This window comes from Jatropha curcas, chromosome 2 (assembly GCF_041381405.1).
Source record: "Jatropha curcas cultivar XTBG-Jc1 chromosome 2, XTBG_Jcur_1.0, whole genome shotgun sequence".
Classification (NCBI taxonomy): domain Eukaryota; kingdom Viridiplantae; phylum Streptophyta; class Magnoliopsida; order Malpighiales; family Euphorbiaceae; genus Jatropha; species Jatropha curcas.
The window spans coordinates 18,783,585-18,793,362 of NC_143152.1; positions in this window are offsets into that span (position 1 = coordinate 18,783,585).

Consider the following 9,778-nt stretch of genomic DNA (forward strand, 5'->3'; position numbering starts at 1 on the left):
CTTCACTGCGCATTAGATCCAACAAAATACAACAAAGTGTCTAGATTTAAGTCTACAACAGAAGTCTGGGAAAAACTTAGAGTTACCTATGAGGGTATTGATTGAGTGAAGGAATCCAGAATTAATATCCTTTGGAGAGAATATGAAATGTTTAGTATGAAAGAGGAGAGACAATTGTTGAATTAAATTCTAGATTTACTAATATAGTTAATCCTTTGAGAATTCTCGGAAAGAAAATTTCAGAAGATGAGCTTGTTAAGAAAATCCTTAGAGTTCTACCTAAAAAATGGGATTCTATAGGAACGTTATGAATTAAAAAGAGACTCCCGTTACTTATGATAATCTAATAGGAGCTCTTGTTTCAGAAGAGATGAAATCTTCTTTGACTGTGGAAGATAAGAAAAAGAAAAGACTGGCTTTCAAAGTAGTTTCTAGTGAAGAAAGTTCTTCTGATCTTGATAGTGATGATTTATGTGACATTCTGCTGAATCGAATCGTTGCATTTAGAGAGTCGAGTCGAGTCGAGTCGTGCCGAACCAGAACCCGGTTTGAGCCATTAGAGTCCAGAGTGGGGTAGAATGGGATTTAAATTAAATAATTAAAAGAATTGGACTTAATTGAATTAAACATAAAGATTTAGACTCAATTGAAATAAAAGTATAAGGATTAGGACCTAATTGAAATAAAGTATAAAGTTTATGTATTAAATTGTAAAATATTGAAAATTTAGGTACTATTTGGTAATTTTTGACATAATATCAGATATACATTCATAGTTTTACTCGAAAATTCCATTTCACTTTACCTTCTCCATCTTCTCCTTCGTATTCCTCAATTTTTTTTCACTAACCCTTACTTTCTACCTTAATATTCAACCTTATTTAGGACTGAGAATGTCATTCAAGCATTAAATTCAACTTATAACTATATCCAAGTAAGTTGAATTTCATAATTTAGTGACATTTTGGATTATAAATGGGATCATAATAAGATGTTACTATGTATAGGAGAGGTAAGCTCAAAGTTAGAAGAAAAAGGAAGCTAAGAAGAAGGTTTAAAGTTTTTTGGTTGAAGGTTTGATATCTCTTTTAGTTTACTTGAATTCAAGACAACGGAAGTGGATGCAGATTCTTGATAATTATGATTATATCATTAATTACCATCCGGGCAAAGCCAATGTGGTAGCTGATGCCCTTAGCTGGAAATCATTGTATGCTTTGAGATCAATAAGAATCAGCATGAAGTTGGAATAACAGGGAGTTATTCTAGCACAGATGCAAGTACAGCCATCTTGGGTTCAGGAAGGTGCAGAAACACAGAAGAAAGATAATCAAATAGCAATATGGGTTAAACAAGTATAGGAAAACCATGGTGGGAAATTCAGATTGGATAGCAGTGGAGTATTGTTCTATGAAGACAGATTTGCTGTACCACAGACAGGGGAGATCAGACAGAAGATTTTGCATGAAGCTCACAACAGTCCATATACAATGCATCCAGGCAGTACTAAGATGTATCAGGATTTGAAGAAAGGCTATTGGTGGCCAGGCATGAAGAAAGACATCGAAAATTTTGTAACAAGATGTCTGACATGTCAACAAATAAAAGCAGAACATCAATTGCTATCTGAGTTGCTTCATCCAATAACAGCGCCAACATGGAAATGGGATAAGATCACGATGGATTTTGTTACCAGATTACCTCAGACGTAGCGGAAGCATGATGCATTATGGGTAATTTTAGACAGATTAACCAAGTCCGCACACTTTCTACTAATTAGGATGGACTATTCTCTGGACAAGTTAGCAGAAATTTATGTTAGAGAAATAGTTCGACTACACGGAGTTCCATCATCCATTGTATCTGATCGTGATCCAAGGTTTACATCGAAGTTCTAGGGTAAACTACAGGAAGCATTAGGAATGAAACTGCATTTCAGCACTACATTTCATCCTCAGACAGATGGCCAGTCAGAATGAGTAATTTAAATCTTGGAAGACATGATGAGATCATGTGTTATAGATTTGAAGGCAGCTGGGACAGATATGTACATCTCATGGAATTTACCTACAACAACAGTTATCAATCGAGCATTAAGATGGCACCATGTGAAGCATTGTACGGCACACAATGCAGGACACCTGTGTGTTGGACAAAACTTAGTGAGAAGAAGATTCTGGGTCCAGAATTGGTTAGAGAAATAGAAGAGAAAGTGGTAATCATCAGAAAATGGCTAAAAGAAGCAAGTGATCGACAGAAGTCTTATGCTGATTTAAAGAGAAAGGACATTGAGTATACGGTCAGCGATAAAGTATTTCTAAAAGTTTCACCACGGAAAAAGATCCTGAGGTTTGGAAGAAAGGGTAAGCTTAGTCCTAGGTTCATTGGTCCATATGAGATTGTTGAACGTGTAGGACCATTAGCCTATCAACTAGCGTTACCTCTGACATTAGGTCGAATTCATAATGTCTTTCATGTATCAATGTTAAGGAGATAAAGATCAGACCCAACACATGTGTTTTCAGCATAAGAGGTTGAAATTCAGCCAGATCTCACTTATGCAGAAGAACCAGTTCAGATCCTAGCCAGACAAATTAAAGAATTGCAAAATAAGAAAATAGCATTGGTAAAAGGTCTTTGGAGGAATCATAAAATAGAAGAAGCAACTTGGGAATCTGAAGAAACCATGCGACAACAGTATCTGCATTTGTTCACAACAGGTAAACTTCGAGATGAAGTTTTTATTTAGGAGGGGAGAACTGTGACATCCTACTGAATCGAATCGTTGCATTTAGAGAGTCGAGTCGAGTCGAGTCGGGCCGAACCAGAACCTGGTTCGAGCCATTAGAGCCCAGAGTAGGGTAGAATGAGATTTAAATTAAATAATTAAAAGAATTGGACTTAATTGAATTAAACATAAAGATTTAGACTCAATTGAAATAAAAGTATAAGGATTAGGACCTAATTGAAATAAAGTATAAAGTTTAGGTATTAAATTGTAAAATATTGAAAATTTAGGTACTATTTGTTAATTTTTAACATAATATCAGATATACATTTGTGAATACTCAAATTTTGAGGCTCAAAAAGCCAGTTTTCCCGGCCGCGGCGGTGGCGGCCGCCCTTGAAGGCGGCGGTAGCCCCTATCGCCGCCGGCGACAGCGGCTGCAGTCGCTTGTGAATACCCATTTTTTGAGGCTCACAAAGCCTGTTTTTCTCGGACTGCAGATAGTCCGGCCGGACCGGAGGCCATTTTGGAAGTTCACCGAAAGTATGCCAATATGGCACTTAAAACGTCCGGGATGTCGCGAGGATCACGGAACTGGTCCCGGAATATTTTTTGGAGGTCCGGAACTCCCGGAAAAGCCTCCGGAGCGAAAAAATCAGCAAAACCGCCGGCCCAGCCACCGAGGTCCGGCCGCCGGAGCCGGCCGCCGAAACAGTCCGATTTTGCCTATAAATTGGCCCCGAAGCCCTCAGTTTTACACACTCAGTCTGTGTTGACGGGCGCTCCTTCTCCCCTACGCTCCTTGCGTTTTCTTTTACTGCTTTTCTGCATTTTTAATTTAGCTTTTATTGCTTTCTTGCTTTAATATTTGGCCATTTAAGTTAAATTAATTCTAAATTAATATTCCCCAAACGAGAAGCTTAATCTGGAGTTTTTCAAGCTGAAGCTAAGAAGCGGTCACCGGTTAACTCAGGTAAATAAACAAAACTCTGCTCATTTAATTTTAGCACTTCATGCATATTTCTCTTCTACTCCTAATAACTCTACAACTGCATAAACACATTCATGTCATCAATTAGGCAAATAAACTGCCTCAATCAAATATGATTAAGCTTAAATATCCGGTTAATTAATAATCGTGGTATTAATGCTAAATCCGACAATATTGGCTAAAAAGCCTAGTTAATTAATAACTACGGTTTAATTGCCTTTATTTCGAACAGTCCGGCTTAAGTCCAATTAATCAATAATTGTGGCTAAAAAGCCTTAATCAATCACGTTTTGGCAACAAATTGCCTACAATTAAATCAACCACATTTTGGCAACAAATTGCCCACGGTTCAATCAATTTTTGGCAAACAAATTGCCTATAAATTAGATTAACCACTTTTTAGCGACAAATCGCTTAAATCAGAAGCTTTGGCAAAATGCCTTAGAGTTAATCAATCTTTTGGCTAAAAGCCTTCAAACAATCATTTTGGCGACAATCGCCTAAATCACATCAACTTTTGGCAAAAATTGCCTAAATCAACACATTTTGGCTAAAAGCCTTTAAATACCGACTTTTGGCACAAATGCCTTAATCAATTTGGCGACAATCGCCCAACAAAACATCTTTTGGCAATAATAAGCCCAAACATCAATTTTTGGCAAACTAATTGCCTAAATCAATCCTTTTGGCTAAAAGCCATTAAAATCAACATTTTTGGCATCAAATGCCTAAAAATCAATTTTCAGGCAGAATGCCTAAACAAAATGCACAAAGCATACACACACTCATGCATAAAGCATACCCATTCAAAGCCCTTCAAAGAAGGCCTATCGAACTACGTCGACTTTGATCTTCCATTCAAACGGAAGTACGTAGGCACGTTTGGGATTTAACCCTGAGCGGCAAGTCAAAATCACATAAACACTTTCATTAGTCCAATTGCATCATTTACCCTGCAAAGCATTCATTGTTTTGGTTAGTTCATCAGCATGACATAGTCTCGGGATCCACCTCGGGTTCGTAGACCCTGCCTTACATTGGGTTAATTAATCTAGTAATTAGGTTAATTAAAATTGGAGTCAACTTAGGGTTTTTTCCTAGTTTACCCTAAAATAATTAAATAAGGTGGCGACTCACACACATCATGTGCATTTCTTCCTTCATCACATTCATATGCTTATGATATTTTTGGGGAGGGGTTCACAACATTCAGAGTTTCACCCGAAAATTCCATTTCACTTTACCTTCTCCATCTTCTCCTTCGTATTCCTCAATTTTTTTTTCACTAACCCTTACTTTCTACCTTAATATTTAACCTCATTTAGGACTAAGAATGTAATTCAAGCATTAAATTCAACCTATAACTATATTTTGGTTCTGTATATACTTATCATAGCATGTACAGGGCACATAGTTGGGCCCATTTTATTTTGGAAAATAGTATAATGTCTTGTAAATATTAAGTAAATATCTATATCTAAATGATGTATAAAGCAACAGCATGACATAATATTTAGCATACAGGATGATATTAGCATGATAAGACATAGGTTCAACTAGATTGTAGCGTCTCGACATGGCTCGTTCGGGTTATCGTGTGGACCGAGAAGGGATGCTACAACTTAACACTTGTTACTAAAAGATTCAAAAAGTTCTATAAAAAGATTAGTAGGTGTGAATACTCAAATTTTGAGGCTCAAAAAGCCTGTTTTTCCGGACTGCAAACAGTCCGGCCGGACCGGAGTTCATTCGGAAAATTCACCGAAAGTATGCCAATATGGTACTTGAAACGTCCGGAAAATTACGAGGATCGCGGAACTGGTCCCGGAATATTTTTTGGAGGTACGGAACTCCCGAAAAAGCCTTTGGAACGAAAAACTAGCGAGTGGACAGGATAGGGTGGCAGCGCCCGCCGTCCACGGCGGGAGCGGCCGGGAGCAGCCGCCCTCCAGCCTGGTTTTTCCTATAAATACAGCCTCGAATCGACAGTTTTAGGGACTCGGTCTGTGTTGACGGACGCTCTCACGGCGGCAGCAGCCGCCCTCCAGCCTGGTTTTTCCTATAACTACAGCCCCGAATCGACAGTTTTAGGGACTTGGTCTGTGTTGACGGACGCTCTCTTCTCTCCTACGCTCTTTGCGGTTCTTCTACTGCTTTTCTGCATTTAGTGTAGGCTTTTATTACTCTGCTGTTGTGATATTTGGTCACTTAATTGAATTAATTTTAATTGATATTCCCCAAGCGAGGAGCTTAATTTGGAATTTTCAAACTGAAGCTAAGAAGCGGCCGCCGATTAACTCAGGTAATAACGAAACTCTTCCCATTTAATTTCAGCATTTTGTGCATATTCTCTTCTACTCTGAATTCTAATTAAATAATTAAATAACTGCATTCACACCATCGTCATTTTGGCAGCAAACTGCCTTAAGTAAATAAGTTTAGGCTAAAATGCCCGGTTAATCAATAATCGTGGTATTAATGCTTAACTCTGAATATATTGGCTAAAGTGCCTAGTTAATTAATAACTACGGTGTAATTGCCTTTATTTCGAACAGTTCGGCTAAAAGTCCAATTAATCAATAATTGTGGCTAAAAGCGTTAATCATTCACGTTTTTGGCAACAAATTGCCTACAGTTTAATCAATCACGTTTTGGCAACAAATTGCCTACGGTTTAATCAATTGCTTTTGGCAACAAATTGCCTATAATTCAAATAACCACTTTTTTGGCAACAAATTGCCTACGGTTTAATCAATCGCTTTTGGCAACAAATTGCCTAAAATTTAAATAACCACCTTTTGGCGATAAATCGCCCAACAAAACCCCTTTGGCATAAATGCCCTTAATCATTTTGGCGACAAATCGTCTAACCAATCTTTGGCAACAAATTACCTAATCAAATATCAACTTTTGGCACAAATGCCTTAATCAACCATTTTGGCGATAAATAGCCCAAACATCAATTTTCGGCAATAAATTGCCCAATCAAACACCTTTTGGCAACAAATGCCTAAAATAACAAATCAATCAATCTTTGGCAAAAATGCCTAAAAAATGCACGAAGCATGCACACACTCATGCATGAAGCATACCCCTTCAAAATGCCTTTGAATAGGCTTTGTCGAACTACGTCGGCTTTGATCTCTCATTCAAACGAGAGTACGTAGGCACGTTCGGGATTTAACCCCGAGCGGCAAGTCAAAATCACCAAAACACTTTACTGGTCCAATTGCATCAATTTACCTTGCAAAGCATTTACACTTAGGTTAGTTAATCAGCATGACATAGTCTCGGGATCCACCTCGGGTTCGTAGATTGTGCCTTAAACTTTGGGGTAATTAATCTTGACTTAGGTTAATTAAAATTGGAGTCATTTAGGGTTCTTTCTTAGTTTTCCCTTATAAAAATAAACTAGATGGCGACTTCATAAAAGACACACGTGAGCATACCTCGTTCTAGCATAATTTTGCCTTCGGGGAGGGTTCACAATTTGGCAACTCCGCTGGGGAACTTATGTAATCATTTTGCATAAAGTGGACTACAATTGCTGTATCAACTAACCTGCCCTTCTTTAGGGTATTATTTTGTTGTGCTTTGTTTTGTACAGGTACCCTAACACGAATCAAGTGTTCTTTCTTTAAGAATACTTGATAAGGAAATTTGGACTTAATTGTAAAATTTAATGAAAACATTTAAATTTGTTGATTTATTTGCACGATTGAGAATCTTTTTCTCCATTGCACAAAAAAAACGAATTCCAAATGAATTTCTTCTCTTCTGTTCAAACTTCTGAGTCTGGATAGCGAGTAGCGCTGATCGGCAGGTCTCCTTGATTATGTCGACAGACAGCCAAAGCGTCCTCCCTGTTACCGCAAACCATCCCTAATCCTTTTGGGGGTGGCCCATGAGTATGCGTACTGTTGGACCCACGCGAAACTCTTTATTTCACATGCGGTTGGGTATATCCTTACTCAAGGTTCAAGGGTCCCTTAATAAGCCAATTTTCTATTTGTGTCATAGCCTATAGAACCTATCCTTTAGGGCTGTATGCACCCAATGATGTGAATCATATCATTAAAACGAATTATGACGTGATATTGTGCGCATTCATGACATATCATCGCATAAACATTAAAAGCATTAAAAAGAACACAAAATATTCTTTTTAGTCATGCACAATTGGACAAAGGAGTCGATCTACCTCACATTCAGCTACCCTGATACACAAATACTACCCACTGTACCCTAATCCAGCTACCTTTGTCCTAGCAGGTACCCACTGTTCGAGTGCCTATCCAAGTTCCAGTCACACCTACAGTGCTATCACCAACCTCACCAGCTTCACCAACCTCACCAGCTTCACCAACTTCACCAACTTCAACTGCACCAATGGCATCACTTGCTGACATCCGAAATCTCATGGAACAACTGGAAGCCAGAATGGAGGCTAGAATGAATGAGGCATTAGCTGCCCAGAGAACTGCCCTAATAGCTGAACTAGGTAGTGGTAATGGAAATGGGGCTTCCACTGTGGGAAGGGATCCTGCTACCCCCAATCAGGGACCTACTGCTGCACCGACGTCCTCAAACCCTGCCCTTAACCTGGATGACATGCCCTCCAGAACTACTGCTGAGTTGGAAGCTCAGAAAATGAAAGAAAAACTGGAACTCTTGGAAAGGTCAATCACTGCCCTTAAAACACATAAGGAAGTGGTGGACATGGACTCCTTGTCCTTGTTCCTTAAAGCAAGATTGTCGACAAAGTTCAAGATGCCTAACATGGACAAGTTTGATGGAACCACTTGTTCCAAAACGCACCTGAAAATGTATGTGGGTGCCCTCAACCCGTTTGGCTTGAACAGCGAGCTCCTTGCTCAGTTGTTTCAACAATCGCTGACTGGTGCTGCTTTGAGATGGTTTGTCAGCCTGGATCAGACTAAAATGAAGACCTGGGAAGACATTTGCAATACGTTTAACACGCAGTACCACTATAATATAGAGGTGGATGTTACTCGGAGAGAACTGGAAACCACCAAACAAAAGAGCAACGAATCCTTTTCCTCGTTCCTTACAAGGTGGAGGGCCAAGGTCGCCCAAATGATCAATCGACCTTTAGAACAAGAACAGGTAGACATAATCATCAAAAATCTGCTGCCTGTCTACCAACAACAACTGCAAACTCAGTACCTACCAACGTTTCAGTCACTCATTGCTACTGCAACCAAGGTAGAGGATTTAATCCAAATGGGTCAACTGAAAGAAGACTCGGGTACCTCGAAATATAAGAAGCCTAGCCAAGCTAGCAAAGTTCACGAAGTGGCAAATATCACCCCCACGAACCCTTTACGTGTGGGGAATATGACAAATGGTAGCCAGTCGAGGAGAACTTACACTGATCTCGGGATGCCAATCCTTTTTGTATTCCGAGAGGCTGTCATGGCAAATTACATTAAGCCTTTGGAAGCAAGGCCACCACCCAACCCATTGTCGAGGAACTATAGGGCTGATGAATACTGTGAGTACCATCAGGGTAACGGGCACAAGACTGAAGCATGCTGGACGCTTAAGAACCACATCCAAGACCTGGTGGATAACGGTTCAATCATTCCAAGGAGTAAGCCAAATATTAGCACTAATCCTTTACCAAATTACGGGATAAATGCTATCGTTGCTGACCAGGAATTGATCGATCCTTTCGAACTATTCCTAGAAATGAATGACATCTGTGTCTTGGACCTGAATGACTTATCTGAAGAGGTCGATGCGATGACCAGGAGTGGGAGACAGTATGACCCAATAGTTCTGGATAAAGTCCAAAATAAGCCCTACCAAAGGGCAGCTGAGCCAAAGGAAGACCCGGTACTCTCGCAATTAAAAAAGACCCAGGCTAGGGTATCAATTTGGGAACTTCTGGCATCATCTTTCCCTCATCGCCAAGCTCTTTGCAAGGCCTTGAGTCAGCTACAAACATCGGTGGAGGTTAGTCCTGAAGTGCTGGTATCCACCCTTACATAAGCATCCAAGATGCAAAGCATTAGGTTTTCTGACAATGACTTGCC